This window comes from Papaver somniferum, chromosome 5 (genome assembly GCF_003573695.1).
Source record: "Papaver somniferum cultivar HN1 chromosome 5, ASM357369v1, whole genome shotgun sequence".
In the NCBI taxonomy this organism is placed as follows: Eukaryota; Viridiplantae; Streptophyta; class Magnoliopsida; order Ranunculales; family Papaveraceae; genus Papaver; species Papaver somniferum.
In genome coordinates, this window is record NC_039362.1 from 190,668,212 (window position 1) to 190,676,561 (window position 8,350).

The 8,350-nt window shown below is 37.8% G+C and overlaps 1 pseudogene; it reads left to right on the forward strand.

Annotated features, from left to right (window-relative positions):
* Positions 1 to 2,272: 2,272 nt before the first annotated feature.
* Positions 2,273 to 2,372, forward strand: LOC113284853 (annotated as a pseudogene).
* Positions 2,373 to 8,350: the final 5,978 nt, after the last annotated feature.

The following is an 8,350-nucleotide window of genomic DNA, read 5'->3' on the forward strand; positions in this document are numbered from 1 at the left end:
AGCAATAGTGACTATGTCCAGCTAATCGCTCTAGCATTTGGTCGATAAAAGGAAGGGGAAAGTGATTATTCCTTGTGAACTTAAGCACCTCTTTTCGAACTACCTCTTTCATGTTAGGTTTAAGTCGACGTTGCATCTCCCTAGAAGGTTTGGAGTCTTCCTCTAAATGAATCTGATGCATACACACAGTAGGACTAATACCCTTAATGTCTGCTATAGTCCACCCTAAAGCTTCCTTATTGTATTGAAGTACTTTTACTAGATTACTTTCCTGATCACTATCCAAATCGGAAGCTACAATCACAGGTAAAGTCTCAGATGGGCATAAAAACACATACTGTAGAGTATCGGGTAGTGGTTTAAGGTCCAACTTTGGGGGCTCTTCTAAAGAAGGAATTAGGGTAGTCTCAGAAACTGGTAAGGTTCGAACCTAGATTTCCATCTATCAGTGTCTAACACAGGGGTAGAATCTAATAGAGCATTCACTTGTTCAATAGTGTTATCGTCATCAAAATCTAAACCAAAATGGGATAGACAACTTTCTAATGGGTCTTCAAATAAAATGTTTGGTAATGACTTCTGAACTGAGGCTTCTATCATGCTCACCTCTTCAACACATGTGTCATCTAGCTCATAAGGTAGCTTACTGACATTAAAAATGTTCATCTCTATAGTCATATTACCAAAAGATAAATTCATCACACCATTTCGACAGTTAATGATCGCATTCGACGTAGCTAAAAACGGTCGACCTAAAATCACAGGTATCTGGTTCTATGGGTCTGGGACAGATTGAGTATCTAGGACCACGAAATCCACTGGATAGATAAACTTGTCGAACTTAATAAGGACATCCTCAATAACACCTCGAGGAATTTTAACAGACCTATCAGCTAACTGCAGTGTTATCTGAGTAGGTTTCATTTCACAAAGTCCTAGATGTAAGTATACATGGAATGGCAGTAAGTTCACATTGGATCCTAAGTCAAGTAAAGCTTTTTCTACCCGGAAGTTACCTATTGTGCAAGAAATGGTAGGAGAACCTGGGTCTTTGTACTTTGGAGTTGTGGTGTTCTGAATGATTGAACTTACGTGACTAGCTAAAAAGGCTTTTTTATGGACGCTAAGTTTTCGATTTCGCGTACACATATCCTTAAGGAACTTGGCATAAGCAGGAATTTGCCTAATTGCATCTAATAAAGGAAGGTTTATGGTAACTTGCTTAAAAACCTCCAATATGTCATTAGAGTTCGACTCCTTTTTTGTTGGTATTAATAGTTGGGGAAATGGGGCTCTAGGCATAAAATCAGACCTTTCAGGAACCGAATTCACATCATCAGAAACTTTATCAGTCTCCTTAGCTACTGGTCCTGAGAGGTGAGATTCTGAGGGGTGAACTACAGTATGTTCACTATCGGGCATGGTTACCTTATTGTCTACAACTTTATCACTCCTAAGGGTTCTAACAGCATTCAATTGATTTGATGGTTTTGCACCTAATTCATGAACTCCTCTAGAGTTGGGTTGTGTTTGACTAGGAAAATAACCTTTTTCTCTCAAAGAATCACTTATCAGACCAACCTGGGTTTTTAACTCGGAAATAGCCTGACTATTTTCTTGTCCTATCATGTTACTAGCTTGTAGACTCTGTTCTACGGATAACTGAAATTTTGCAGTTTGCTGAGTTAACAAGGCGAGAGATTCCTCTAAACTTAGGATTTTCTTATCTGACTGATTCTAAAACTGAGCTAGTCCTGAAGGATTCTTAGTATAGCCAAAACCTGGGGAAGCATTAGAATTACTAAACTGATCTTGACTCTGGACCTTAGACCATGAAAGGTTCGGATGGTTTCTCCAACCAGGATTATAGGTTTCTGAATATGGGTCAATGTTTTGACGGTTATGAAATCTAGTGTTATTATAAAGAGCATTGGCTTGCTCTTCAATATTCTGGCCTTCCCAAAAAGGCTCCACTCTACCACTAGTCTGGCCCACTTCTACAGCTTCTAACCTTTTTGCTATAGCAACAATTTTGGCATCTGATTCATAGCCTCCTTCTACCCTATTAACGTTTCCTGTACTTAAAAGAATTATTTTCTGGGCTGCCCTACTATTTTCCCATTGCTTAGTTTTTTCGACGATTTCATTAAAAAATTCCATCGCCGCATCAACAGTTTGGTTTTCAAATCCACCAGTGCATAGAGACTCAACCATGGTCGTTGTGGAATAATCTAAACCCTCATAAAGGATCTGAACTAGCCTAACCTTTTCTAAACCATGATGAGGACACTGGGATAATAAATCATTGAACCTTTCCAAATACCTATATAAAGATTCTCCCTCTTGTTGTGAAAATGTGCATATTTGCGTCCTAATAGACGATGTTTTGTGCCTAGGGAAAAACTTATTGAAAAAGGCAGATGTAAGTTGTTCATATGTCTCAATTGACTCGGAGTCCAAACTATATAGCCATGACTTGGCCTTATCTTTCAGGGAAAATGGGAATAACCTAAGTTTCAAAGCATCATCATCTAAGCCTCTAATTCTTAGAGTACTACAAATTTCCTCTTCACATTGAAGAGGTTTTTCCACGTTAATTTTGGTGTTGTGTGATGGGTACTATTCTCGTTGTGTTGCGCGTATTGTTGTTGTGCAGGTTCCATATTGTGCATAGTGTCCCGGATCGGTAATTCCCCCAACACCACGGTAGAGTTGAGAAGCCACATTCTCGTTCTCATCATCATTTACACCAAACCCGTCTAACTGATTGCAATTTCTAATAACCAGAATCCAAAGATCACAAATGTTTTCAAGTATGCTTATCGGGAAGTATTTAAGCTCCTCGATATTCTTCAAAACTGTGTATCAGAGATGTCTGGCTTCTCCCAACTGAGAATACTAACTTGTGGTCGACCTTGTCTAATGCCAAGAACGTCAGAGAAGGAAACGAAGGGATTTCCATTAATCTTTTGCAGTCACTAATCATTAGATCCCGAAGACACAATAAAGGACATGAAAAACACAACTCTTGTAAGAACAACATATCCACAAGATTGAGTTGAATTAAGGTAGGAAATCCGCCAGTATCTAAACTCATCAAAGACATTATACCAAGATCAAGAGACCTGAGACGTGGAAGCTGCCGTATAGCTTCTGGAAGATGTTCAATTCCCTGGCAGAAGTTTCGAAGTAACAACTCTTCTAAATTCAGAAGAGTACCAGATGAAGCACACATCCAAGTGGGGGAGTTCCCACCCCTTGAAGTTTCCTATATAACTTTCTCAAACCAGCGGGAGGTTGAAGAGCTTCAAATACTTGAAAATTGTACGAGTTTTGATCCCACCTCATTGTACCCGATCCGGACTCTACCCAAGCTAGTACCAAGCGACGAAGATTCTGTTTTCCTTTTAAATTTGCTCTCTCAGCATCTACTGGGTCTTTCACATTCTGAATAGCTAGAACCTCAAGAAGTTAAGGTTTGCTAACTCTTCAATACCATCATTACATTCAGGCTTCGACGACTTTTTTCCGCACATTGTAAACCAGTGACTGGAACCGAACTAGTTCTCCGATGCCCATTGGTAATCCAGTGTTGTAGTGATGAAACTTTCTCAGTCTTGTCCAACTCGTTACCTCTTTAAGAAGTTCACACCCCCCAAAATTCACATGCTCAAGATTGTAGAGATTAGCACAAGACTCGGATAGTACTTTGATCGCAGTACCAGATAGGTCAAGGGATCTCAACTGATATGATTCTACAAAATCTTTGGGTAATGAATCTAGTAGTGGGCAGTCACTGAAATTAAACAAGCTCAGATTCTTAAGACCTGCCACATACTCGGGTAAAAATTTTAATTTCTTACACGTATTGACATCTAATGTAGGCAAATTCCGAAGGCTAGTGAGAAAATCAGGTTTTTTTTTCAATAGGTGTAAAAGACATATCAAGAACTCATAGACATTCCAACCCAGTGACAGAGTCGGGAAAGGTAGTAAAGTATCTGCAATGATTAAGATCTAATCTTTCCAAATTGTGGAGGCTAGTAACAGAATCAGGTAATTCTTGAATATCTTAAAACGATATATCGAGGTGTCTTAGGTGTTTTAAAGATCCCACCTCTTTAACACGAATTTGAATACAGAGACACCCGTCTGCAGATGGTAAAGTCTACTGATGTTAACTTCCGAGATGAAACTATAAAATTTAGTATTGGAAATGTGCAAGTACCTTAATTGCCTCAACTTTGAAGTTGTATAATTGATCCCCGAACAGGTTGTAGCCGGATCACCCAAATGTAGAATACGTAAATGCTTATTACTTGTGAGCCTACGGAGGTCCAAACTGTGATTTGATTCAAGAACGATAATAGTTCGCAACTTCTTTATCCTTCTCATGTTTTTGCTTACTGGAAAATCTTTATCCATTATTATGTTTAAGCGGCGAACTTCAGAATTTTTTTCCAGCTGACACCAGTAACCTTGACAATCGAGCATTCATGATCACCGACAACAGCCTTAGCAAGATCATGGACAAGATCATGCATCTTGAATGTCGTTATGTCATCTAATTCATTCTTTCTCACCCCATCGAAAAATGAACTCCAAATTAGGCTTTCGAAGTATTCGTCTCCAATGTCTTCAAACGAGCAGTCGTTATCCACGTTAGAAGGCTGCAGGAGGAACCCTTTGGCCATCCACTTTTGAATAAGAGTTTGCTTGCTCAACTCCCAATCTTTAGGAAAGATTCAGCAATAAGAAAAACACCGCTGCAACTGAGGTGACAAGTTATCATAACTCAATTTTAATATTGGAATGATTTTGCTTTCAGGTGAATTCCACATATCATTATCTCTAATAGATAACCAATTGCTCTCTTCATTTTTTGAGTGCATGAGGCTACCCAGAAATTTTGCTGCTAGTGGTAAACCACTACATTTGTCAGCTATCTCTTTTCCAATGTTAATCATATCTGGAGTCTTTGTTGCTCCACCAGGAGAAAAAGGCTTTTCTCTTCACAATGTTAATCATTTGCTTGTAATTTTTCTAAGAAATACGGAGGAATACTTCCCTTCACACATCTGCAACCTTCCCTTTACGTGTAGTTGTTAATATTCTACTCCCTTGAGCTCCAACCATCAATGGAATGCAGAGTCTCTCCCTAAGCTCAGCATCCTCGTTCCACAAATCGTCAAGCACTAGCAAATATCTCATCCATTTAGTTGTTCCCGAACTTATCTTACTAGTACATCAAAATTGATAAGATATCAAACTTATTACGAGTCAAGGACTCCATAATTTTTGTTAAGAGCTTTGTAGGGGCAAAATATCTCAGGGTTAGTTATCATGCGAAGTTATCATATTATATGGGAGCGAGAGCATCGCACATCAAATACTAAAATAGGGGAAATTTAGTTGCACTCCACTACATGTTAGCTGTCATCCACTATGTAAACACCTATATAAGAAAAAACCAAAGTTCCGGGGAGAAATGGAAATTTCAATTGGAGATTTTCATGTTCAGGAAAAAAATAAGAGGCAAACCTTTGAAGGAAACAAATGAATGTGAAGATAAAGAAAAGATGCAGAAGCTATGGTTTCTTTCACAAACTGAAACTCGCACAGATGGTTCAAGGTTGGGAACAAGCAATAGGTCACGGGTTCGAATTCGTTCACATGCATATTTTTCATTTTCTTCTCATCTCCAAGGAGAATAAAAGAACAACAAAAAAACATTAAGTGTTTACTTCGCATAGAGGTACTTGAAAAATTGGTTAAGGCAGCAGCATGTGCATTCGTTATCTAATCCCAACACAAACATATTTATTCAGAGTAGAGGAGCAGTTGGTCTTTGATTATTTCGCAGAGGTTTAGCATGGAGAGGGTTAGCATGGTTCGCACACTTGGTTTATTTGTTCGCATGAGAGGGTTCGCACACTTGGTCTTTGATTAGTTCGCACAGAAAAGAATCAGCACAGTTGGTCAGTGCGGTACTTCACAAGGAGCAGGTCATGAGATCAATTCTTGCATCTCGCACATTTTTTTTTGTTACGCGAAGTTTATACAAAATTTCCTCTCGCACAGTTGGTCTTTGATTACTTCACACAGTCTTTGATAATTTCGCACAAGGGCCTTAGCACAGATGGTATGGTGCGAGAAAATCGAAGAGGCAAGTAAAGGGTTCCAGTCTCACTTCTCACACTCCTTTTTGTTGAGCGACATTCATACATTTCAAGGCATTTATTCACTTCTTTGACAACAACAACACCAACTCGCATAAAAGCTAAGTACCCCTTTCCTTGAACATTTTACTTACAACAAATAAAAAGATTTTGATTTGGTTTACAAAATGCGATACAATCGCACAATTACAGAGATTTCACAATTACAAAGATTTGAGAAAATCTCGCAACATAAAAAAATTAAGATTTCTCTTGAATATTTGTTTTGCTTCAAATGATATGGTATTTAACATGGAGAGAAGTAGGGGGGAAATAAGACCTCATCAACAGGCTAGTAAGATCTTTACAAAGGCTGCATAAGACCTCATTAGGATCATTTCATGGAAGATATTTATTAAATGAGACGAAACAAGTCATTCAAAGGAAATCAAAACAAAAAAAACTATTTTAACTTGCACATAAATGAAATTTTTTGACAAAAGAAATGTTGAATACTAATCTAATTTCTTATTTGCATTATAGCACAACATGAGGCAGAGAACATGGAGCAATAATTTCGCATGATTAGTTCGCAATACTTCTTATTCGCATTCAAGGACGAATACTTCTTATATTTCGAGGATTAGTACTTCCTATACTTCTTCAAGGATACTTCATACTTCACATACTTCAAGAAATGATACTTCATATATACTTCTCAAAGCTTCGGAACTTCACAAAAGAATAGAGGCAAGTATGTACTTTTCAAGAAAAGTATTTGATGTGATTTGTAGATAGTGGTAAAAAGTGATTCGATTATCGAACTTGTGAAGGATAACTTTAGACTTAAATTCAAAACTAAATAAAACCCACTAATAATTATAACAAACACTGACAAAGTTGGTATCAATACTAAAAGAACATTGAGGCTAAGATTCCACTATTTTCCAAGTTTAAGGTGATTTAATCCAATCTGTATATTCATGCAATTTTCTCGTTCAATTTGATTCTTACTATTGCACCAAGTAGATTTTCAAAAGAAATAATTGGAAATGCCAAGTATGAAGCATCAAAAGTCTTAAACTAAGCATACTCCATTAAAATATATCACAATTACTCAAATAAAAATCATATTCGATATTAGTTCAAGGTAAATAATCATAATAAAATTGCAATAAATAGATAAAAGAGAATATACCACTTCTTGTTGGAAAAATAGCTTCCTCTAGCGCCTCAGCATGGGGTTTAGGCTCCTCATATTAACCATGTTCTCAAAATATGTTTTTATAGCTCACAAGTGTACAAGGAGGTGAAAAAGTGATAACACAGCCGATTCGCAACAGTGTGAAGGTGTTGCAGAATCTCTGTTACAAAGAGGAAACAGTAGCTAAAGACCTAATGCAATTACTGTTGACAAACGATAGATGAGTTCTTCTGTTGAATAGCGATAGTGTTCTGCCACAGATACTTGTGCGTCAATGTTCTTCGTGTTCTTCCTATTCAGCAGCAGCAGCAAAACAAGGTATTTTCCTGCAAATCGATCTCTGGAGCTCTATGGTGTTCTAAACTTCTCTGAAAGGCTTCGTAAATCTTCTATGAGATATCCCAACTCCTTTTATAGCCCACAGGTCGATTTAATCTCCAAGAAATCTCCTTTTTCTTTTTCCCAAAGTTACGGGTTTTATCTATTCTTTCCATATCCTCATACGCGGCTTCAAACACTCCCTGTTTTGCTTCTCACGCGTCTTCCAAGTATAATCCAACGTCCCAGACTCTCTCAAAGATAGTATTAACTTCAACAGAGAATCCTATTTCCTTATCTACCTGTATCTTTCCCGGAATAATCTAAAAATTACCGAGAATATATGTAACTCTCTGTTTTGATGCAAATCGATAACTACTCATCTTTTCTCAAATCTGGCTGCCTTACCTTCCCTGTTTAATAAAAATAGGTTCCTACCAATCCAACCCGACAACCAAATCCGAATATAACTCCACCTACTACCGAATCAGGATGTCCGTGATAGTTCCTCTCCGTTCTGCTCCAACACGATCATGCTGCCAATTATGGTCGATCAAAACACCCTTACCAGCTCCATTATACTCTAGCAGTATCATCCCAACAATAATCTGCCCTTGAATCTCTTTAAATATCGCTTGAATCTCGAACCCTAATCTGCAGGTGTGATGGT